This window comes from Vespula vulgaris, chromosome 6 (genome assembly GCF_905475345.1).
Source record: "Vespula vulgaris chromosome 6, iyVesVulg1.1, whole genome shotgun sequence".
NCBI classification, from domain to species: domain Eukaryota; kingdom Metazoa; phylum Arthropoda; class Insecta; order Hymenoptera; family Vespidae; genus Vespula; species Vespula vulgaris.
Window position 1 is genome coordinate 9,149,248 of NC_066591.1, and position 23,612 is coordinate 9,172,859.

General features: G+C 46.6%; 4 long non-coding RNA genes across 4 annotated transcripts; 3 read left to right on the top strand and 1 right to left on the bottom strand.

The window, feature by feature from the left end:
- Window positions 1–4,172: 4,172 nt before the first annotated feature.
- Window positions 4,173–6,261, bottom strand: LOC127064853 (uncharacterized). Its single transcript, XR_007781847.1, has 3 exons — window positions 6,056–6,261; window positions 5,758–5,988; window positions 4,173–5,677 (listed from the first exon to the last, which is right to left on the bottom strand). It is a non-coding gene; the product is annotated as an uncharacterized LOC127064853 (long non-coding RNA).
- Window positions 6,262–6,368: 107 nt separating this feature from the next.
- Window positions 6,369–8,038, top strand: LOC127064856 (uncharacterized). Its single transcript, XR_007781850.1, has 3 exons — window positions 6,369–6,716; window positions 6,797–7,114; window positions 8,005–8,038. It is a non-coding gene; the product is annotated as an uncharacterized LOC127064856 (long non-coding RNA).
- Window positions 8,039–11,570: 3,532 nt separating this feature from the next.
- On the top strand, window positions 11,571–13,541 carry LOC127064855 (uncharacterized). Its single transcript, XR_007781849.1, has 3 exons — window positions 11,571–12,037; window positions 12,589–12,686; window positions 13,189–13,541. It is a non-coding gene; the product is annotated as an uncharacterized LOC127064855 (long non-coding RNA).
- Window positions 13,542–15,598: 2,057 nt separating this feature from the next.
- Window positions 15,599–16,314, top strand: LOC127064872 (uncharacterized). The gene is made up of 4 exons (XR_007781861.1): window positions 15,599–15,639; window positions 15,751–15,787; window positions 15,985–16,119; window positions 16,194–16,314. It is a non-coding gene; the product is annotated as an uncharacterized LOC127064872 (long non-coding RNA).
- Window positions 16,315–23,612: the final 7,298 nt, after the last annotated feature.

Sequence of the window (23,612 nt, forward strand, 5' to 3'; positions counted from 1 at the left end):
ATTATAAAAATTTTAATATATATATATATTCATATATATATATATATATATAATATTATTACACTGAAAGAAAAAGAGAATGTTTATACCATATACTAGCTGACGTATACAAAGCAAATCTTATTACAATGTTTATATGTTTCTCTATAAGCTGAAATATCTAAATCCACCTTATGTTATTTACTTTCTGTCGAATATCGTATGAGATCAGTCTTTCGGCAACCACCAAGGTGGAATGTTGGAAGATCCCATATAAACATACGTTTGTAAATAGATACATATGTACATAACTAGATACATAATATACACACCCACGCACACATACACAAAGTATATAGTAGTCTTTCCTTGGGTATTGCTTGAGATTTATTATATTGTGTAGACAGTAACGAGCAACCTTTCTTCTGCAATGAGCCAAACTTAAATATCTGATATTGTTATTGATAGAATTCATTATGAACTAAAAATGTTTAAATTGATTAAATAGAAATTAATACATGATAGAAAAAGAAAAAATTACACATTATTGAAGGGTATTTGTTATTTTCGGCATCAATTTACAATGAAATGTTTTCTATAATCCTATTGATTTTTTATTAGCAATACTTTTAATGTGTACGCATAAATGTATGTATATATATCTTTGTAATGGAACGAAATCTATTAGTTGTTTATTTTTAATTAGATATATGATTCTACTTCTCGTTAATAAACTTTACATTATTATATTGGAAGATACAATGGAAGATATCGAATTAAACTCTAATACAATCTTTTATTCGTTTGTCGTTAACGTTAAGACTTTTGATAAAAGATTTCAATACTTCGGTTAATAGTTAAAATGCCTTTCAACTGGCCGTAGATAACAAAGCTCTTCAAAAATGTATCAACGTAAGATGTAATACCACTGATTAAGAAATTCACTAATTATAGTCGACTATTGTCATTTTTCGATGCAAGATGTAAGTCGTATTTGCATTGATACGCAGATGAATACGTATGTGATAATGTTTTTTTATAAACCCTGAGTTTATTTCTGATACAGATTGAGATATATACAGATATATATATATATATATATTATATATAATATGTATATATATATACAGAGAGAGAGAGAGAGAGAGAGAGAGAGAGAGAAAGAAAGGGTAAACGAATCGAGAATTTGAATAAAACAAAGAACGATATCGAGATTAAATTGAAAAGAAACTTTGTTAGCTCTTGACAAAAAGGCATTCGATAAGGAAGCATTAGGCGTCCAAAGTACAATTATATCAAAAACCCATTCAAATTAAAGAAGATTACATATGTATCTGATTATGATACCTTATATTTCTTATTATTCATATAAAAGAAAAGAAAAAGAAAAAAAAAAACAGTTAAGAAGAATAAGAAAGAAATCTCATCTTTATTTCCCAATATCTTCAATTATGATAGATTTCTAAATACAATAAGGATAATAATAACAATAATAACAACAACAATAATATGCAGAAGAAGAAGAAGAAGAAGAATAAAGTATCTTGGTATATTCAATTTTGCTTTCTTGTTCTTATGTAGTATATGTATCTAGTACAATGTAAATTTTAATGTGGGATTTCATTTAAACGTGTCATTTAATGCGTATTACGATTAATATGCATTATTCATACACATATGAATGTATGTGTATTTAAATGGATATCGAATTTATACCTCGTTGAAAAATTAAATTTACAATATTGAAATAAGGGTGTCACGATCAGGTACACGCATCACGTTCGATCGTCGACGATCTTTCTATATATAAAATATATCGATACCAAACGATATTACATTTGTTGAAAGGCATATACGTATTACGTACATACGCGTACACGTGCATACAGAAAAATTAAGAAAAAAATAGCAAAATAGAGCGAGGAAGAGAGAGAGAGAGAGAGAGAGATGAAAGTTCATTGTTTACGAGGAAGGACGTCTGTCCTAACAAACTGAGTTTTCGATGAGGTCTCGTATTTTTGTATTCCTGTTGCTTTCTTTTATTTTTTGATTTTGATTAATTAACTAATTAAATTATAAAAATTTTAATATATATATATATATATATATATATATATATATATATATATATATAATATTATTACACTGAAAGAAAAAGAGAATGTTTATACCATTTACTAGCTGACGTATACAAAGCAAATCTTATTACAATGTTTATATGTTTCTATATAAGCTGAAATATTTAAATACAACTTATGTTATTTACTTTCTGTCGAATATCGTATGAGATCAGTCTTTCGGCAACCACCGAGGTGGAATGTTGGAAGATCCCATACAAACATACATTTCTATTTACAAATCTGTATCTATACATATCTATACATATCATATACATATGTATCTATTTAGATACATATGTGTATATGTACATATGTATGTAACTAGATACATAATATACACACCCACACACACATACACAAAGTATACAGTCGTCTTTCTCTTGGATATTGCTTGAGATTTTCTTATATTGTATGGACAGTAACGAGCAACCTTTGTTCTGCAATGAGCCAAAATTAAATATCTGATATTGTTATTGATACATTATGAACTAAAAATGTTTAAATTGATTAAAAAGAAATTAATACTTGATAGAAAAAGAAAAAATTACACATTATTGAAGGGTATTTGTTATTTTCGGCATCAATTTACAATGAAATGTTTTCTATAATCCTATTGATTTTTTATTAGCAATACTTTTAATGTGTACGCATAAATGTATGTATATATATCTTTGTAATGGAACGAAATCTATTAGTTGTTTATTTTTAATTAGATATATGATTCTACTTCTCGTTAATAAACTTTACATTATTATATTGGAAGATACAATGGAAGATATCGAATTAAACTCTAATACAATCTTTTATTCGTTTGTCGTTAACGTTAAGACTTTTGATAAAAGATTTCAATACTTCGGTTAATAGTTAAAATGCCTTTCAACTGGCCGTAGATAACAAAGCTCTTCACAAATGTATCAACGTAAGATGTAATACCACTGATTAAGAAATTCACTAATTATAGTCGACTATTGTCATTTTTCGATGCAAGATGTAAGTCGTATTTGCATTGATACGCAGATGAATACGTATATGATAATGTTTTTTTATAAACCCTGAGTTTATTTCTGATACAGATTGAGATATATACAGATATATATATATATATATATATATATATTATATATAATATGTATATATATATACAGAGAGAGAGAGAGAGAGAGAGAGAGAGAGAGAGAGAAAGAAAGGGTAAACGAATCGAGAATTTGAATAAAACAAAGAACGATATCGAGATTAAATTGAAAAGAAACTTTGTTAGCTCTTGACAAAAAGGCATTCGATAAGGAAGCATTAGGCGTCCAAAGTACAATTATATCAAAAACCCATTCAAATTAAAGAAGATTACATATGTATATGATTATGATACCTTATATTTCTTATTATTCATATAAAAGAAAAGAAAAAGAAAAAAAAAAACAGTTAAGAAGAATAAGAAAGAAATCTCATCTTTATTTCCCAATATCTTCAATTATGATAGATTTCTAAATACAATAAGGATAATAATAACAATAATAACAACAACAATAATATGCAGAAGAAGAAGAAGAAGAAGAATAAAGTATCTTGGTATATTCAATTTTGCTTTCTTGTTCTTATGTAGTATATGTATCTAGTACAATGTAAATTTTAATGTGGGATTTTATTTAAACGTGTCATTTAATGCGTATTATGATTAATATGCATTATTCATACACATATCAATGTATGTGTATTTAAATGAATATAGAATTTATACCTCGTTGACAAATTAAATTTACAATATTGAAATAAGGGTATCACGATCAGGTACACGCATCACGTTCGATCGTCGACGATCTTTCTATATATAAAATATATCGATACCAAACGATATTACATTTGTTGAAAGGCATATACGTATTACGTACATACGCGTACACGTGCATACAGAAAAATTAAGAAAAAAATAGCAAAATAGAGCGAGGAAGAGAGAGAGAGAGAGAGAGATGGAAGTTCATTGTTTACGAGGAAGGACGTCTGTCCTAACAAACGGAGTTTTCGATGAGGTCTCGTATTTTTGTATTCCTGTTGCTTTCTTTTATTTTTTGATTTTGATTAATTAACTAATTAAATTATAAAAATTTTAATATATATATATATACATATATATATATATATATATATATATATATATATATATAATATTATTACACTGAAAGAAAAAGAGAATGTTTATACCATTTACTAGCTGACGTATACAAAGCAAATCTTATTACAATGTTTATATGTTTCTCTATAAGCTGAAATATCTAAATCCACCTTATGTTATTTACTTTCTGTCGAATATCGTATGAGATCAGTCTTTTGGCAACCACCAAGGTGGAATGTTGGAAGTTCCCATATAAACATATGTTTGTAAATAGATACATATGTACATAACTAGATACATAATATACACACCCACGCACACATACACATAGTATATAGTAGTCTTTCCTTGGGTATTGCTTGAGATTTATTATATTGTATGGACAGTAACGAGCAACCTTTGTTCTGCAATGAGCCAAAATTAAATATCTGATATTGTTATTGATACATTATGAACTAAAAATGTTTAAATTGATTAAAAAGAAATTAATACTTGATAGAAAAAGAAAAAATTACACATTATTGAAGGGTATTTGTTATTTTCGGCATCAATTTACAATGAAATGTTTTCTATAATCCTATTGATTTTTTATTAGCAATACTTTTAATGTGTACGCATAAATGTATGTATATATATCTTTGTAATGGAACGAAATCTATTAGTTGTTTATTTTTAATTAGATATATGATTCTACTTCTCGTTAATAAACTTTACATTATTATATTGGAAGATACAATGGAAGATATCGAATTAAACTCTAATACAATCTTTTATTCGTTTGTCGTTAACGTTAAGACTTTTGATAAAAGATTTCAATACTTCGGTTAATAGTTAAAATGCCTTTCAACTGGCCGTAGATAACAAAACTCTTCACAAATGTATCAACGTAAGATGTAATACCACTGATTAAGAAATTCACTAATTATAGTCGACTATTGTCATTTTTCGATGCAAGATGTAAGTCGTAATTGCATTGAGGCGTATATGAATATGTATATGATAATGTTTTTTTGTAAACCCTAAGTTACTCATTTCTGTTATGTATTATATACTATATATATATATAGAGAGAGAGAGAGAGAGAGAGAGAAAGGGTAAACGAATCGATTATTGAAATAAAACAAAGAACGATATCGAGATTAAATTGAAATGAAACTTTGTTAGCTCTTGACAAAGAGGCACTCGATAAGGAAGCATGAGCCGTCCAAAGTACAATTATATCAAAAACCCATTCATATTAAAGACGATTACACATATATCCGATTATGATACCTTTCTAAGTCCTGAAATAATTCCATTCAAATTTATATTACACTACTGCCATGTATGGTAAGTAATTGATTGTAAAGACTTTTAATAGACTAAGAAGTGGCGCATTCCAAGGATTTCTATATAATATAATATATAAGTTCTGTGTACCGTAGACTCTTCATTTTTGAGGAAACAAGTTTTTTCAAACCTCTGGGAATACCTAATAAGTAACGTAGCTATTTCTGGTTTTTGAAAGTTAATGCATAGTTTAAAATGGAAATATATACGATGGAAACATACGGACAATTTTTGCGGGTTTAAATGCTCCAATTATTACAGAAAGATTTGGTCCTATAAAAGATTATTTTTTGGACATTCATCTGTCACAGCTTCACAATTCTTTTCTTCATACTGTACGTCACACGCTTCGCGTATAGCCTCTTTTTTTATCGATCAAGAACTATCTCCAACAAAATACGATAACAGAAATTAAGAAGTTTCGTAATTCTTTCATAGAAGTAACTTTTACTTCTACAATAAAAAGAAATTAATAAAAGTTATAGCTATGTGTGTCATGCAACGTGAAATAAAAACTGACCTTTTTCAATGCATACAAAAATGTTTTGGTGAAAGAAAATCTGATCCATTGGTTTGTCCAGGATGATGATTCTTTCTTTTGCGAAGCTATAAAAGCGTTTGATATACTTTTGGCTGCGGCAAGTCTTGCTGTTTTTCTTTGTAAATCCAGAAATAATTCAATTCCAATTATACATTACGCCATTAGCGTACAAGTAGTTGATTGGAAAGATTTTCCATTGACTCATAGATGGCGTTGACTGAAGAATTTCCAAACTATATATAGATCGTTTGTAGACTTCACTCGTACATGATTGGCCCGATCTGGACAAAAAAAAGATCCGCCTAGAGGGCGCAACGAGAGCTCACCCATGAGTCCGGTCCCGTTCTTCTAGGTGCTATAGTTTCAGTAAACCGCTGTAACGTCCGTAAGAGTGCTCTAACCTCACTCGAACTTCCATAACGTCCGTAATATCGCCGTAACTACATAACGTCCGTAAAAGTGCCGTAACATCACTCGAACATCCATAACGTCTGTCTTACGTCCGTAAGAGTGCCGTAACCTCACTCGAACATCCGAAACGTCTGTCGAACATCCGTAACGTCCGTAACATCGCCGTAACGTCTGTCACAGCTCCGTGACATCACAGATGATCGAAATAACGCCGTAACGTCTGTCACACGTCCGTGACGACCGTAACAACGCCGTAATGTCCGTCTGAAGTCCCTGACGTCCATACGAACACCGTAACGTCTGACACAGGTCCGTGACGTCACAGATGATGGAAACAACGCCGTAACGTCCGTAACAACGCCGTAACGTCTGTCACAGGTCCGTGACGTCATAGATGATCGAAACAACGCTGTAACGTCTCTCAGAGATCTGTGACGTCACAGATGATAGAAAAACAACGCCGTAACTCCTGTCACAGGTCCGTGACGTCACAGATGATCGAAACAAGGCCGTAACTTCTGTCATAGGTCCGTGACGTCATAGATGATCGAAACAACGCTGTAACGTCTCTCAGAGATCTGTGACGTCACAGATGATAGAAAAACAACGCCGTAACTCCTGTCACAGGTCCGTGACGTCATAGATGATAGAAACAACGCCGTAATTTCTGTCACAGGTCCGTGACGTCACAGATGATAGAAACAAAGCCGTAATTTCTGTCACAGGTCCGTGACGTCACAGATGGTCGAAACAACGCCGTAATTTCTGTCACAGGTCCGTGACGTCACAGATGATAGAAACAACGCCGTAATTTCTGTCACAGGTCCGTGACGTCACAGATGATAGAAACAACGCCGTAATTTCTGTCACAGGTCCGTGACGTCACAGATGATAGAAACAACGCCGTAACTTCTGTCACAGGTCCGTGACGTCACAGATGATAGAAACAACGCCGTAACTTCTGTCACAGGTCCGTGACGTCACAGATGATAGAAAAACAACGCCGTAACGTCTCTAATAGATCGGTGACGTCACAGATGATAGAAACAACGCCGTAACTTCTGTCACAGGTCCGTGACGTCACAGATGATAGAAACAACGCCGTAACTTCTGTCACAGGTCCGTGACGTCACAGATGATAGAAAAACAACGCCGTAACGTCTCTAATAGATCGGTGACGTCACAGATGATAGAAACAACGCCGTAACTTCTGTCACAGGTCCGTGACGTCACAGATGATAGAAACAACGCCGTAATTTCTGTCACAGGTCCGTGACGTCACAGATGATAGAAAAACAACGCCGTAACGGCTCTAATAGATCTGTGACGTCACAGATGATAGAAACAACGCCGTAATTTCTGTCACAGGTCCGTGACGTCACAGATGACAGAAAAACAACGCCGTAACGTCTCTAATAGATCTGTGACGTCACAGATGATACAAACAACGCCGTAATTTCTGTCACAGGTCCGTGACGTCACAGATGACAGAAACAACGCCGTAACTTCTGTCACAGGTCCGTGACGTCACAGATGATCGAAACAAGGCCGAAACGCATCTCAGAGATCTGTGACGTCACAGATGATAGAAAAACAACGCCGTAACTCCTGTCACAGGTCCGTGACGTCAGAGATGATAGAAACAACGTCGTAATTTCTGTCACAGGTCCGTGACGTCACAGATGATAGAAACAACGCCGTAATTTCTGTCACAGGTCCGTGACGTCACAGATGATAGAAAAACAACGCCGTAACGGCTCTAATAGATCTGTGACGTCACAGATGATAGAAAAACAACGCCGTAACGTCTCTAATAGATCGGTGACGTCACAGATGATAGAAACAACGCCGTAATTTCTGTCACAGGTCCGTGACGTTACAGATGACAGAAAAACAACGCCGTAACGTCTCTAATAGATCTGTGACGTCACAGATGATACAAACAACGCCGTAATTTCTGTCACAGGTCCGTGACGTCACAGATGACAGAAACAACGCCGTAACTTCTGTCACAGGTCCGTGACGTCACAGATGATAGAAACAAGGCCGAAACGCATCTCAGAGATCTGTGACGTCACAGATGATAGAAAAACAACGCCGTAACTCCTGTCACAGGTCCGTGACGTCAGAGATGATAGAAACAACGCCGTAATTTCTGTCACAGGTCCGTGACGTCACAGATGATAGAAACAACGCCGTAATTTCTGTCACAGGTCCGTGACGTCACAGATGATAGAAAAACAACGCCGTAACGGCTCTAATAGATCTGTGACGTCACAGATGATAGAAAAACAACGCCGTAACGTCTCTAATAGATCGGTGACGTCACAGATGATAGAAACAACGCCGTAATTTCTGTCACAGGTCCGTGACGTCACAGATGATAGAAAAACAACGCCGTAACGGCTCTAATAGATCTGTGACGTCACAGATGATAGAAACAACGCCGTAATTTCTGTCACAGGTCCGTGACGTCACAGATGACAGAAAAACAACGCCGTAACGTCTCTAATAGATCTGTGACGTCACAGATGATAGAAACAAGGCCGTAACGTCTCTCAGAGATCTGTGACGTCACAGATGATAGAAACAACGCCGTAATTTCTGTCACAGGACCGTGACGTCACAGATGATAGAAACAACGCCGTAATTTCTGTCACAGGTCCGTGACGTCACAGATGGTCGAAACATCGCCGTAATTTCTGTCACAGGTCCCTGACGTCACAGATGATAGAAACAACGCCGTAATTTCTGTCTCAGGTCCGTGACGTCACAGATGATAGAAACAAGGCCGTAACGTCTCTCAGAGATCTGTGACGTCACAGATGATAGAAACAACGCCGTAATTTCTGTCACAGGTCCGTGACGTCACAGATGACAGAAAAACAACGCCGTAACGTCTCTAATAGATCTGTGACGTCACAGATGATACAAACAACGCCGTAATTTCTGTCACAGGTCCGTGACGTCACAGATGATAGAAAAACAACGCCGTAACGGCTCCAATAGATCTGTGACGTCACAGATGATAGAAAAGCAACGTCGTAACTCCTGTCACAGGTCCATGACGTCACAGATGATAGAAACAACGCCGTAATTTCTGTCACAGGTCCGTGACGTCACAGATGATAGAAACAACGCCGTAATTTCTGTCACAGGTCCGTGACGTCACAGATGATAGAAAAACAACGCCGTAACGGCTCCAATAGATCTGTGACGTCACAGATGATAGAAAAGCAACGTCGTAACTCCTGTCACAGGTCCATGACGTCACAGATGATAGAAACAACGCCGTAATTTCTGTCTCAGGTCCGTGACGTCACAGATGATAGAAACAACGCCGTAAGTTCTGTCACAGGTCCGTGACGTCACAGGTGATAGAAAAACAACGCCGTATCGGCTCTAATAGATCTGTGACGTCACAGATGATAGAAAAGCAACGCCGTAACTCCTGTCACAGGTCCGTGACGTCACAGATGATACAAACAACGCCGTAATTTCTGTCACAGGTCCGTGACGTCACAGATGATAGAAAAACAACGCCGTAACGGCTCTAATAGATCTGTGACGTCACAGATGATAGAAACAACGCCGTAATTTCTGTCACAGGTCCGTGACGTCACAGATGACAGAAAAACAACGCCGTAACGTCTCTAATAGATCTGTGACGTCGCAGATGATACAAACAACGCCGTAATTTCTGTCACAGGTCCGTGACGTCACAGATGATAGAAAAACAACGCCGTAACGGCTCTAATAGATCTGTGACGTCACAGATGATAGAAACAACGCCGTAATTTCTGTCACAGGTCCGTGACGTCACAGATGACAGAAAAACAACGCCGTAACGTCTCTAATAGATCTGTGACGAAACAGATGATACAAACAACGCCGTAATTTCTGTCACAGATCCGTGACGTCACAGATAATAGAAACAACGCCGTAATTTCTGTCTCAGGTCCGTGACGTCACAGATGATAGAAACAAGGCGGTAACGTCTCTCAGAGATCTGTGACGTCACAGATGATAGAAACAACGCCGTAATTTCTGTCACAGGTCCGTGACGTCACAGATGACAGAAAAACAACGCCGTAACGTCTCTAATAGATCTGTGACGTCACAGATGATACAAACAACGCCGTAATTTCTGTCACAGGTCCGTGACGTCACAGATGATAGAAAAACAACGCCGTAACGGCTCTAATAGATCTGTGACGTCACAGATGATAGAAACAACGCCGTAATTTCTGTCACAGGTCCGTGACGTCACAGATGACAGAAAAACAACGCCGTAACGTCCCTAATAGATCTGTGACGTCACAGATGATACAAACAACGCCGTAATTTCTGTCACAGGTCCGTGACGTGACAGATGAAAGAAAAACAACGCCGTAACGGCTCCAATAGATCTGTGACGTCACAGATGATAGAAAAGCAACGTCGTAACTCCTGTCACAGGTCCATGACGTCACAGACGATAGAAACAACGCCGTAATTTCTGTCACAGGTCCCTGACGTCACAGATGGTCGAAACAACGCCGTAATTTCTGTCACAGGTCCGTGACGTCACAGATGATAGAAACAACGCCGTAATTTCTGTCTCAGGTCCGTGACGTCACAGATGATAGAAACAAGGCCGTAACGTCTCTCAGAGATCTGTGACGTCACAGTTGATAGAAACAACGCCGTAATTTCTGTCACAGGTCCGTGACGTCACAGATGGTCGAAACAACGCCGTATTTTCTGTCACAGGTCCGTGACGTCACAGGTGATAGAAAAACAACGCCGTAACGGCTCTAATAGATCTGTGACGTCACAGATGATAGAAAAGCAACGCCGTAACTCCTGTCACAGGTCCGTGACGTCACAGATGATAGAAACAACGCCGTAATTTCTGTCACAGGTCCGTGACGTCACAGATGGTCGAAACAACGCCGTAATTTCTGTCACAGGTCCGTGACGTCACAGATGATAGAAACAACGCCGTAATTTCTGTCTCAGGTCCGTGTCGTCACAGATGATAGAAACAGCGCCGTAATTTCTGTCACAGGTCCGTGACGTCACAAATGACAGAAAAACAACGCCGTAACGTATCAAATAGATCTGTGACGTCACAGTTGATAGAAACAACGCCGTAATTTCTGTCACAGGTCCGTGACGTCACAGATGGTCGAAACAACGCCGTAATTTCTGTCACAGGTCCGTGACGTCACAGGTGATAGAAAAACAACGCCGTAACGGCTCTAATAGATCTGTGACGTCACAGATGATAGAAAAGCAACGCCGTAACTCCTGTCACAGGTCCGTGACGTCACAGATGATAGAAACAACGCCGTAATTTCTGTCACAGGTCCGTGACGTCACAGATGGTCGAAACAACGCCGTAATTTCTGTCACAGGTCCGTGACGTCACAGGTGATAGAAAAACAACGCCGTAACGGCTCTAATAGATCTGTGACGTCACAGATGATAGAAAAGCAACGCCGTAACTCCTGTCACAGGTCCGTGACGTCACAGATGATAGAAACAACGCCGTAATTTCTGTCACAGGTCCGTGACGTCACAGATGATAGAAACAACGCAGTAATTTCTGTCTCAGGTCCGTGACGTCACAGATGATAGAAACAGCGCCGTAATTTCTGTCACAGGTCCGTGACGTCACAAATGGCAGAAAAACAACGCCGTAACGTATCAAATAGATCTGTGACGTCACAGATGGTCGAAACAACGCCGTAATTTCTGTCACAGGTCCGTGACGTCACAGATGGTCGAAACAACGCCGTAATTTCTGTCACAGGTCCGTGACGTCACAGATGATAGAAAAACAACGCCGTAACGGCTCTAATAGATCTGTGACGTCACAGATGATAGAAACAACGCCGTAATTTCTGTCACAGGTCCGTGACGTCACAGGTGATAGAAAAACAACGCCGTAACGGCTCTAATAGATCTGTGACGTCACAGATGATAGAAAAGCAACGCCGTAATTTCTGTCACAGGTCCGTGACGTCACAGGTGATAGAAAAACAACGCCGTAACGGCTCTAATAGATCTGTGACGTCACAGATGATAGAAAAGCAACGCCGTAATTTCTGTCACAGGTCCGTGACGTCACAGATGATAGAAACAACGCCGTAATTTCTGTCTCAGGTCCGTGACGTCACAGATGATAGAAACAGCGCCGTAATTTCTGTCACAGGTCCGTGACGTCACAAATGGCAGAAAAACAACGCCGTAACGTATCAAATAGATCTGTGACGTCACAGATGGTCGAAACAACGCCGTAATTTCTGTCACAGGTCCGTGACGTCACAGATGGTCGAAACAACGCCGTAATTTCTGTCACAGGTCCGTGACGTCACAGATGATAGAAAAACAACGCCGTAACGGCTCTAATAGATCTGTGACGTCACAGATGATAGAAACAACGCCGTAATTTCTGTCACAGGTCCGTGACGTCACAGGTGATAGAAAAACAACGCCGTAACGGCTCTAATAGATCTGTGACGTCACAGATGATAGAAAAGCAACGCCGTAATTTCTGTCACAGGTCCGTGACGTCACAGGTGATAGAAAAACAACGCCGTAACGGCTCTAATAGATCTGTGACGTCACAGATGATAGAAAAGCAACGCCGTAATTTCTGTCACAGGTCCGTGACGTCACAGATGATAGAAACAACGCCGTAATTTCTGTCTCAGGTCCGTGACGTCACAGATGATAGAAACAACGCCGTAATTTCTGTCACAGGTCCGTGACGTCACAGATGATAGAAACAACGCCGTAATTTCTGTCTCAGGTCCGTGACGTCACAGATGATAGAAACAACGCCGTAATTTCTGTCACAGATCCGTGACGTCACAGATGATAGAAAAACAACACCGTAACGTATCTAATAGATCTGTGACGTCACAGATGGTCGAAACAACGCCGCAATTTCTGTCACAGGTCCGTGACGTCACAGATGGTCGAAACAACGCCGTAATTTCTGTCACAAGTCCGTGACGTCACAGATGATAGAAACAACGCCGTAAGTTCTGTCACAGGTCCGTGACGTCACAGGTGATAGAAAAACAACGCCGTATCGGCTCTAATAGATCTGTGACGTCACAGATGATAGAAAAGCAACGCCGTAACTCCTGTCACAGGTCCGTGACGTCACAGATGATAGAAACAACGCCGTAATTTCTGTCACAGGTCCGTGACGTCACAGATGATAGAAACAACGCCGTAATTTCTGTCACAGGTCCGTGACGTCACAGATGACAGAAAAACAATGCCGCAACGTCTCTAATAGATCTGTTACGTCACAGATGGTCGAAACAACGCCGTAATTTCTGTCACAGGTCCGTGACGTCACAGATGATAGAAACAACGCCGTCATTTCTGTCACAGGTCCGTGACGTCACAGATGATAGAAACAACGCCGTAATTTCTGTCACAGGTCCGTGACGTCACAGATGACAGAAAAACAACGCCGTAACGTATCTAATAGATCTGTGACGTCACAGATGGTCGAAACAACGCCGCAATTTCTGTCACAGGTCCGTGACGTCACAGATGGTCGAAACAACGCCGTAATTTCTGTCACAAGTCCGTGACGTCACAGATGATAGAAACAACGCCGTAATTTCTGTCACAGGTCCGTGACGTCACAGGTGATAGAAAAACAACGCCGTATCGGCTCTAATAGATCTGTGACGTCACAGATGGTCGAAACAACGCCGTAATTTCTGTCACAGGTTCGTGACGTCACAGATGGTCGAAACAACGCCGTAATTTCTGTCACAGGTCCGTGACGTCACAGATGGACGAAACATCGCCGTAATTTCTGTCACAGGTCCGTGACGTCACAGATGATAAAAACAACACCGTAATTTCTGTCACAGGTCCGTGACGTCACAAATGATAGAAAAACAACGCCGTAACGTCTCTAATAGATCTGTGACGTCACAGATGATATAAACAACGCCGTAACTTCTGTGACAGGTCCGTGACGTCACAGATGATAGAAACAACACCAGGGTATCTTATTCCGTCAACTTACTATTCCTAGATATTAACGTGATTATTTGATAAACAGCATGGACCATGGGTCGTTTGCGTTATTACGGTAAAATCGGAGTAACCATCAGCATTTCCATAAAGCTCGTCTCTATGTACCCTAACAAATTTTGCAAAATTTGTAGTTCGTATTATGGTAGTTTACAGTGGATCAACGTAATTCCACACTCATGGTGTCGAAACCATCCAGTGACGTGGCGTAATTATTCTTCTTATGTTCCTCTCTCTTAGGTAATTAATAGGTATTTCATATCTCCTAGCAAGCACGCATAATTTCCTGTTTATCTGTTGTGCCCAGCTTATTTTTCTTAATATTACGTAGAATCGAAAAATGACAACATATTTGCATAATCCTAGGGGCACCGCCACATGCCCGTGAACGTGTGTACGTAAAAATGAGTGCGTAGAGTACATCTACCGGCCCGTTACTAAAACAGGTAGTAGGACCCCGTAATTTCCGAGTAATCAGTGTTAGTCTGATTCTACTGTATAATATTTGTCTGACTTTATTGTATATTATTTGCTGTTTCTATTGTATAATATTTGTCTTATTTAAATATATAATATTTGTCTAATTTTTTGCATGATCTTTGTCTGATCTTATTATATAATATTAAACACAGGAGAAGCTATAAATAGACATCAGAATAGGAATGCTTGTGATTGATCATTTATACGACACCTTCGAATAATCGCCTAAAGAGAAAAAGGTTACGTCAAGCCTGTATCTTTATTGTATAAGAGAAGCGACTGAGAAGCAATGACATTTCACTTTCGTTACGTCTGATTTGCGATCAGTACTCTACCAGACATTCTTCTGTTTCATGTTAAATTATGCGTCATAAGCTGCGGAAAGATTGTAAGAGAGACGTGTAAGAACTGTATGAGAGTTTGTGAAAACGTTGTTTGAAAGAAGTCCAATATGTGTGTAAAAGTTGTGCGAGACTTATGTGAAAGATACGTAGAACTTGTGAGAAAATTCTGTAGAAGTTGTAGAAAAAGTTTAGTCCGAAGGTTGTGTCCGAGGTTTTGTCTGAAGGTTGTGTCCGAGGTTGTGTCTGAAGGTTGTGTCCGAGGTTGTGTCCGAGGTTGTGTCTGAAGGTTGTGTCCGAGGTTGTGTCCGGGGTTGTGTCTGAAGGTTGTGTCCGAGGTTGTGTCCGAGGTTGTGTCTGAAGGTTGTGTCCGAGGTTGTGTACGAGGTTGTGTCCGAGGTTGTGTCTGAAGGTTGTGTCCGAGGTTGTGTCCGAGGTTGTGTCTGAAGGTTGTGTCCGAGGTTGTGTCCGAAGTTGTGTCCGAGGTTGTGTCTGAAGGTTGTGTCCGAGGTTGTGTCCGAGGTTGTGTCTGAAGGTTGTGTCCGAGGTTGTGTTCGAGGTTGTGTCCGAGGTTGTGTCTGAAGGTTGTGTCCGAGGTTGTGTCCGAGGTTGTGTCTGAAGGTTGTGTCCGAGGTTGTGTCTGAAGGTTGTGTCCGAGGTTGTGTCCGAGGTTGTGTCCGAGGTTGTGTCCGAGGTTGTGTCTGAAGGTTGTGTCCGAGGTTGTGTCCGAGGTTGTGTCCGAGGTTGTGTCTGAAGGTTGTGTCCGAGGTTGTGTCCGAAGTTGTGTCCGAGGTTTTGTCTGAAGGTTGTGTCCGAGGTTGTGTCGGAAGGTTGTGTCCGAGGTTGTGTCCGAGGTTGTGTCTGAAGGTTGTGTCCGAGGTTGTGTCTGAAGGTTGTGTCCGAGGTTGTGTCCGAGGTTGTGTCCGAGGTTGTGTCTGAAGGTTGTGTCCGAGGTTGGGTTGCGTCTGGGTTGCGTCTGGGTTGCGTCTGGGTTGCGTCTGGGTTGCGTCTGGGTTGCGTCTGGGTTGCGTCTGGGTTGCGTCTGGGTTGCGTCTGGGTTGCGTCTGGGTTGCGTCTGGGTTGCGTCTGGGTTGCGTCTGGGTTGCGTCTGGGTTGCGTCTGGGTTGCGTCTGGGTTGCGTCTGGGTTGCGTCTGGGTTGCGTCTGGGTTGCGTCTGGGTTGCGTCTGGGTTGCGTCTGGGTTGCGTCTGGGTTGCGTCTGGGTTGCGTCTGGGTTGCGTCTGGGTTGCGTCTGGGTTGCGTCTGGGTTGCGTCTGGGTTGCGTCTGGGTTGCGTCTGGGTTGCGTCTGGGTTGCGTCTGGGTTGCGTCTGGGTTGCGTCTGGGTTGCGTCTGGGTTGCGTCTGGGTTGCGTCTGGGTTGCGTCTGGGTTGCGTCTGGGTTGCGTCTGGGTTGCGTCTGGGTTGCGTCTGGGTTGCGTCTGGGTTGCGTCTGGGTTGCGTCTGGGTTGCGTCTGGGTTGCGTCTGGGTTGCGTCTGGGTTGCGTCTGGGTTGCGTCTGGGTTGCGTCTGGGTTGCGTCTGGGTTGCGTCTGGGTTGCGTCTGGGTTGCGTCTGGGTTGCGTCTGGGTTGCGTCTGGGTTGCGTCTGGGTTGCGTCTGGGTTGCGTCTGGGTTGCGTCTGGGTTGCGTCTGGGTTGCGTCTGGGTTGCGTCTGGGTTGCGTCTGGGTTGCGTCTGGGTTGCGTCTGGGTTGCGTCTGGGTTGCGTCTGGGTTGCGTCTGGGTTGCGTCTGGGTTGCGTCTGGGTTGCGTCTGGGTTGCGTCTGGGTTGCGTCTGGGTTGCGTCTGGGTTGCTTCTGGGTTGCGTCTGGGTTGCGTCTGGGTTGCGTCTGGGTTGCGTCTGGGTTGCGTCTGGGTTGCGTCTGGGTTGCGTCTGGGTTGCGTCTGGGTTGCGTCTGGGTTGCGTCTGGGTTGCGTCTGGGTTGCGTCTGGGTTGCGTCTGGGTTGCGTCTGGGTTGCGTCTGGGTTGCGTCTGGGTTGCGTCTGGGTTGCGTCTGGGTTGCGTCTGGGTTGCGTCTGGGTTGCGTCTGGGTTGCGTCTGGGTTGCGTCTGGGTTGCGTCTGGGTTGCGTCTGGGTTGCGTCTGGGTTGCGTCTGGGTTGCGTCTGGGTTGCGTCTGGGTTGCGTCTGGGTTGCGTCTGGGTTGCGTCTGGGTTGCGTCTGGGTTGCGTCTGGGTTGCGTCTGGGTTGCGTCTGGGTTGCGTCTGGGTTGCGTCTGGGTTGCGTCTGGGTTGCGTCTGGGTTGCGTCTGGGTTGCGTCTGGGTTGCGTCTGGGTTGCGTCTGGGTTGCGTCTGGGTTGCGTCTGGGTTGCGTCTGGGTTGCGTCTGGGTTGCGTCTGGGTTGCGTCTGGGTTGCGTCTGGGTTGCGTCTGGGTTGCGTCTGGGTTGCGTCTGGGTTGCGTCTGGGTTGCGTCTGGGTTGCGTCTGGGTTGCGTCTGGGTTGCGTCTGGGTTGCGTCTGGGTTGCGTCTGGGTTGCGTCTGGGTTGCGTCTGGGTTGCGTCTGGGTTGCGTCTGGGTTGCGTCTGGGTTGCGTCTGGGTTGCGTCTGGGTTGCGTCTGGGTTGCGTCTGGGTTGCGTCTGGGTTGCGTCTGGGTTGCGTCTGGGTTGCGTCTGGGTTGCGTCTGGGTTGCGTCTGGGTTGCGTCTGGGTTGCGTCTGGGTTGCGTCTGGGTTGCGTCTGGGTTGCGTCTGGGTTGCGTCTGGGTTGCGTCTGGGTTGCGTCTGGGTTGCGTCTGGGTTGCGTCTGGGTTGCGTCTGGGGTGCGTCTGGGTTGCGTCTGGGTTGCGTCTGGGTTGCGTCTGGGTTGCGTCTGGGTTGCGTCTGGGTTGCGTCTGGGTTGCGTCTGGGTTGCGTCTGGGTTGCGTCTGGGTTGCGTCTGGGTTGCGTCTGGGTTGCGTCTGGGTTGCGTCTGGGTTGCGTCTGGGTTGCGTCTGGGTTGCGTCTGGGTTGCGTCTGGGTTGCGTCTGGGTTGCGTCTGGGTTGCGTCTGGGTTGCGTCTGGGTTGCGTCTGGGTTGCGTCTGGGTTGCGTCTGGGTTGCGTCTGGGTTGCGTCTGGGTTGCGTCTGGGTTGCGTCTGGGTTGCGTCTGGGTTGCGTCTGGGTTGCGTCTGGGTTGCGTCTGGGTTGCGTCTGGGTTGCGTCTGGGTTGCGTCTGGGTTGCGTCTGGGTTGCGTCTGGGTTGCGTCTGGGTTGCGTCTGGGTTGCGTCTGGGTTGCGTCTGGGTTGCGTCTGGGTTGCGTCTGGGTTGCGTCTGGGTTGCGTCTGGGTTGCGTCTGGGTTGCGTCTGGGTTGCGTCTGGGTTGCGTCTGGGTTGCGTCTGGGTTGCGTCTGGGTTGCGTCTGGGTTGCGTCTGGGTTGCGTCTGGGTTGCGTCTGGGTTGCGTCTGGGTTGCGTCTGGGTTGCGTCTGGGTTGCGTCTGGGTTGCGTCTGGGTTGCGTCTGGGTTGCGTCTGGGTTGCGTCTGGGTTGCGTCTGGGTTGCGTCTGGGTTGCGTCTGGGTTGCGTCTGGGTTGCGTCTGGGTTGCGTCTGGGTTGCGTCTGGGTTGCGTCTGGGGTGCGTCTGGGTTGCGTCTGGGTTGCGTCTGGGTTGCGTCTGGGTTGCGTCTGGGTTGCGTCTGGGTTGCGTCTGGGTTGCGTCTGGGTTGCGTCTGGGTTGCGTCTGGGTTGCGTCTGGGTTGCGTCTGGGTTGCGTCTGGGTTGCGTCTGGGTTGCGTCTGGGTTGCGTCTGGGTTGCGTCTGGGTTGCGTCTGGGTTGCGTCTGGGTTGCGTCTGGGTTGCGTCTGGGTTGCGTCTGGGTTGCGTCTGGGTTGCGTCTGGGTTGCGTCTGGGTTGCGTCTGGGTTGCGTCTGGGTTGCGTCTGGGTTGCGTCTGGGTTGCGTCTGGGTTGCGTCTGGGTTGCGTCTGGGTTGCGTCTGGGTTGCGTCTGGGTTGCGTCTGGGTTGCGTCTGGGTTGCGTCTGGGTTGCGTCTGGGTTGCGTCTGGGTTGCGTCTGGGTTGCGTCTGGGTTGCGTCTGGGTTGCGTCTGGGTTGCGTCTGGGTTGCGTCTGGGTTGCGTCTGGGTTGCGTCTGGGTTGCGTCTGGGTTGCGTCTGGGTTGCGTCTGGGTTGCGTCTGGGTTGCGTCTGGGTTGCGTCTGGGTTGCGTCTGGGTTGCGTCTGGGTTGCGTCTGGGTTGCGTCTGGGTTGCGTCTGGGTTGCGTCTGGGTTGCGTCTGGGTTGCGTCTGGGTTGCGTCTGGGTTGCGTCTGGGTTGCGTCTGGGTTGCGTCTGGGTTGCGTCTGGGTTGCGTCTGGGTTGCGTCTGGGTTGCGTCTGGGTTGCGTCTGGGTTGCGTCTGGGTTGCGTCTGGGTTGCGTCTGGGTTGCGTCTGGGTTGCGTCTGGGTTGCGTCTGGGTTGCGTCTGGGTTGCGTCTGGGTTGCGTCTGGGTTGCGTCTGGGTTGCGTCTGGGTTGCGTCTGGGTTGCGTCTGGGTTGCGTCTGGGTTGCGTCTGGGTTGCGTCTGGGTTGCGTCTGGGTTGCGTCTGGGTTGCGTCTGGGTTGCGTCTGGGTTGCGTCTGGGTTGCGTCTGGGTTGCGTCTGGGTTGCGTCTGGGTTGCGTCTGGGTTGCGTCTGGGTTGCGTCTGGGTTGCGTCTGGGTTGCGTCTGGGTTGCGTCTGGGTTGCGTCTGGGTTGCGTCTGGGTTGCGTCTGGGTTGCGTCTGGGTTGCGTCTGGGTTGCGTCTGGGTTGCGTCTGGGTTGCGTCTGGGTTGCGTCTGGGTTGCGTCTGGGTTGCGTCTGGGTTGCGTCTGGGTTGCGTCTGGGTTGCGTCTGGGTTGCGTCTGGGTTGCGTCTGGGTTGCGTCTGGGTTGCGTCTGGGTTGCGTCTGGGTTGCGTCTGGGTTGCGTCTGGGTTGCGTCTGGGTTGCGTCTGGGTTGCGTCTGGGTTGCGTCTGGGTTGCGTCTGGGTTGCGTCTGGGTTGCGTCTGGGTTGCGTCTGGGTTGCGTCTGGGTTGCGTCTGGGTTGCGTCTGGGTTGCGTCTGGGTTGCGTCTGGGTTGCGTCTGGGTTGCGTCTGGGTTGCGTCTGGGTTGCGTCTGGGTTGCGTCTGGGTTGCGTCTGGGTTGCGTCTGGGTTGCGTCTGGGTTGCGTCTGGGTTGCGTCTGGGTTGCGTCTGGGTTGCGTCTGGGTTGCGTCTGGGTTGCGTCTGGGTTGCGTCTGGGTTGCGTCTGGGTTGCGTCTGGGTTGCGTCTGGGTTGCGTCTGGGTTGCGTCTGGGTTGCGTCTGGGTTGCGTCTGGGTTGCGTCTGGGTTGCGTCTGGGTTGCGTCTGGGTTGCGTCTGGGTTGCGTCTGGGTTGCGTCTGGGTTGCGTCTGGGTTGCGTCTGGGTTGCGTCTGGGTTGCGTCTGGGTTGCGTCTGGGTTGCGTCTGGGTTGCGTCTGGGTTGCGTCTGGGTTGCGTCTGGGTTGCGTCTGGGTTGCGTCTGGGTTGCGTCTGGGTTGCGTCTGGGTTGCGTCTGGGTTGCGTCTGGGTTGCGTCTGGGTTGCGTCTGGGTTGCGTCTGGGTTGCGTCTGGGTTGCGTCTGGGTTGCGTCTGGGTTGCGTCTGGGTTGCGTCTGGGTTGCGTCTGGGTTGCGTCTGGGTTGCGTCTGGGTTGCGTCTGGGTTGCGTCTGGGTTGCGTCTGGGTTGCGTCTGGGTTGCGTCTGGGTTGCGTCTGGGTTGCGTCTGGGTTGCGTCTGGGTTGCGTCTGGGTTGCGTCTGGGTTGCGTCTGGGTTGCGTCTGGGTTGCGTCTGGGTTGCGTCTGGGTTGCGTCTGGGTTGCGTCTGGGTTGCGTCTGGGTTGCGTCTGGGTTGCGTCTGGGTTGCGTCTGGGTTGCGTCTGGGTTGCGTCTGGGTTGCGTCTGGGTTGCGTCTGGGTTGCGTCTGGGTTGCGTCTGGGTTGCGTCTGGGTTGCGTCTGGGTTGCGTCTGGGTTGCGTCTGGGTTGCGTCTGGGTTGCGTCTGGGTTGCGTCTGGGTTGCGTCTGGGTTGCGTCTGGGTTGCGTCTGGGTTGCGTCTGGGTTGCGTCTGGGTTGCGTCTGGGTTGCGTCTGGGTTGCGTCTGGGTTGCGTCTGGGTTGCGTCTGGGTTGCGTCTGGGTTGCGTCTGGGTTGCGTCTGGGTTGCGTCTGGGTTGCGTCTGGGTTGCGTCTGGGTTGCGTCTGGGTTGCGTCTGGGTTGCGTCTGGGTTGCGTCTGGGTTGCGTCTGGGTTGCGTCTGGGTTGCGTCTGGGTTGCGTCTGGGTTGCGTCTGGGTTGCGTCTGGGTTGCGTCTGGGTTGCGTCTGGGTTGCGTCTGGGTTGCGTCTGGGTTGCGTCTGGGTTGCGTCTGGGTTGCGTCTGGGTTGCGTCTGGGTTGCGTCTGGGTTGCGTCTGGGTTGCGTCTGGGTTGCGTCTGGGTTGCGTCTGGGTTGCGTCTGGGTTGCGTCTGGGTTGCGTCTGGGTTGCGTCTGGGTTGCGTCTGGGTTGCGTCTGGGTTGCGTCTGGGTTGCGTCTGGGTTGCGTCTGGGTTGCGTCTGGGTTGCGTCTGGGTTGCGTCTGGGTTGCGTCTGGGTTGCGTCTGGGTTGCGTCTGGGTTGCGTCTGGGTTGCGTCTGGGTTGCGTCTGGGTTGCGTCTGGGTTGCGTCTGGGTTGCGTCTGGGTTGCGTCTGGGTTGCGTCTGGGTTGCGTCTGGGTTGCGTCTGGGTTGCGTCTGGGTTGCGTCTGGGTTGCGTCTGGGTTGCGTCTGGGTTGCGTCTGGGTTGCGTCTGGGTTGCGTCTGGGTTGCGTCTGGGTTGCGTCTGGGTTGCGTCTGGGTTGCGTCTGGGTTGCGTCTGGGTTGCGTCTGGGTTGCGTCTGGGTTGCGTCTGGGTTGCGTCTGGGTTGCGTCTGGGTTGCGTCTGGGTTGCGTCTGGGTTGCGTCTGGGTTGCGTCTGGGTTGCGTCTGGGTTGCGTCTGGGTTGCGTCTGGGTTGCGTCTGGGTTGCGTCTGGGTTGCGTCTGGGTTGCGTCTGGGTTGCGTCTGGGTTGCGTCTGGGTTGCGTCTGGGTTGCGTCTGGGTTGCGTCTGGGTTGCGTCTGGGTTGCGTCTGGGTTGCGTCTGGGTTGCGTCTGGGTTGCGTCTGGGTTGCGTCTGGGTTGCGTCTGGGTTGCGTCTGGGTTGCGTCTGGGTTGCGTCTGGGTTGCGTCTGGGTTGCGTCTGGGTTGCGTCTGGGTTGCGTCTGGGTTGCGTCTGGGTTGCGTCTGGGTTGCGTCTGGGTTGCGTCTGGGTTGCGTCTGGGTTGCGTCTGGGTTGCGTCTGGGTTGCGTCTGGGTTGCGTCTGGGTTGCGTCTGGGTTGCGTCTGGGTTGCGTCTGGGTTGCGTCTGGGTTGCGTCTGGGTTGCGTCTGGGTTGCGTCTGGGTTGCGTCTGGGTTGCGTCTGGGTTGCGTCTGGGTTGCGTCTGGGTTGCGTCTGGGTTGCGTCTGGGTTGCGTCTGGGTTGCGTCTGGGTTGCGTCTGGGTTGCGTCTGGGTTGCGTCTGGGTTGCGTCTGGGTTGCGTCTGGGTTGCGTCTGGGTTGCGTCTGGGTTGCGTCTGGGTTGCGTCTGGGTTGCGTCTGGGTTGCGTCTGGGTTGCGTCTGGGTTGCGTCTGGGTTGCGTCTGGGTTGCGTCTGGGTTGCGTCTGGGTTGCGTCTGGGTTGCGTCTGGGTTGCGTCTGGGTTGCGTCTGGGTTGCGTCTGGGTTGCGTCTGGGTTGCGTCTGGGTTGCGTCTGGGTTGCGTCTGGGTTGCGTCTGGGTTGCGTCTGGGTTGCGTCTGGGTTGCGTCTGGGTTGCGTCTGGGTTGCGTCTGGGTTGCGTCTGGGTTGCGTCTGGGTTGCGTCTGGGTTGCGTCTGGGTTGCGTCTGGGTTGCGTCTGGGTTGCGTCTGGGTTGCGTCTGGGTTGCGTCTGGGTTGCGTCTGGGTTGCGTCTGGGTTGCGTCTGGGTTGCGTCTGGGTTGCGTCTGGGTTGCGTCTGGGTTGCGTCTGGGTTGCGTCTGGGTTGCGTCTGGGTTGCGTCTGGGTTGCGTCTGGGTTGCGTCTGGGTTGCGTCTGGGTTGCGTCTGGGTTGCGTCTGGGTTGCGTCTGGGTTGCGTCTGGGTTGCGTCTGGGTTGCGTCTGGGTTGCGTCTGGGTTGCGTCTGGGTTGCGTCTGGGTTGCGTCTGGGTTGCGTCTGGGTTGCGTCTGGGTTGCGTGTGGGTTGCGTCTGGGTTGCGTCTGGGTTGCGTCTGGGTTGCGTCT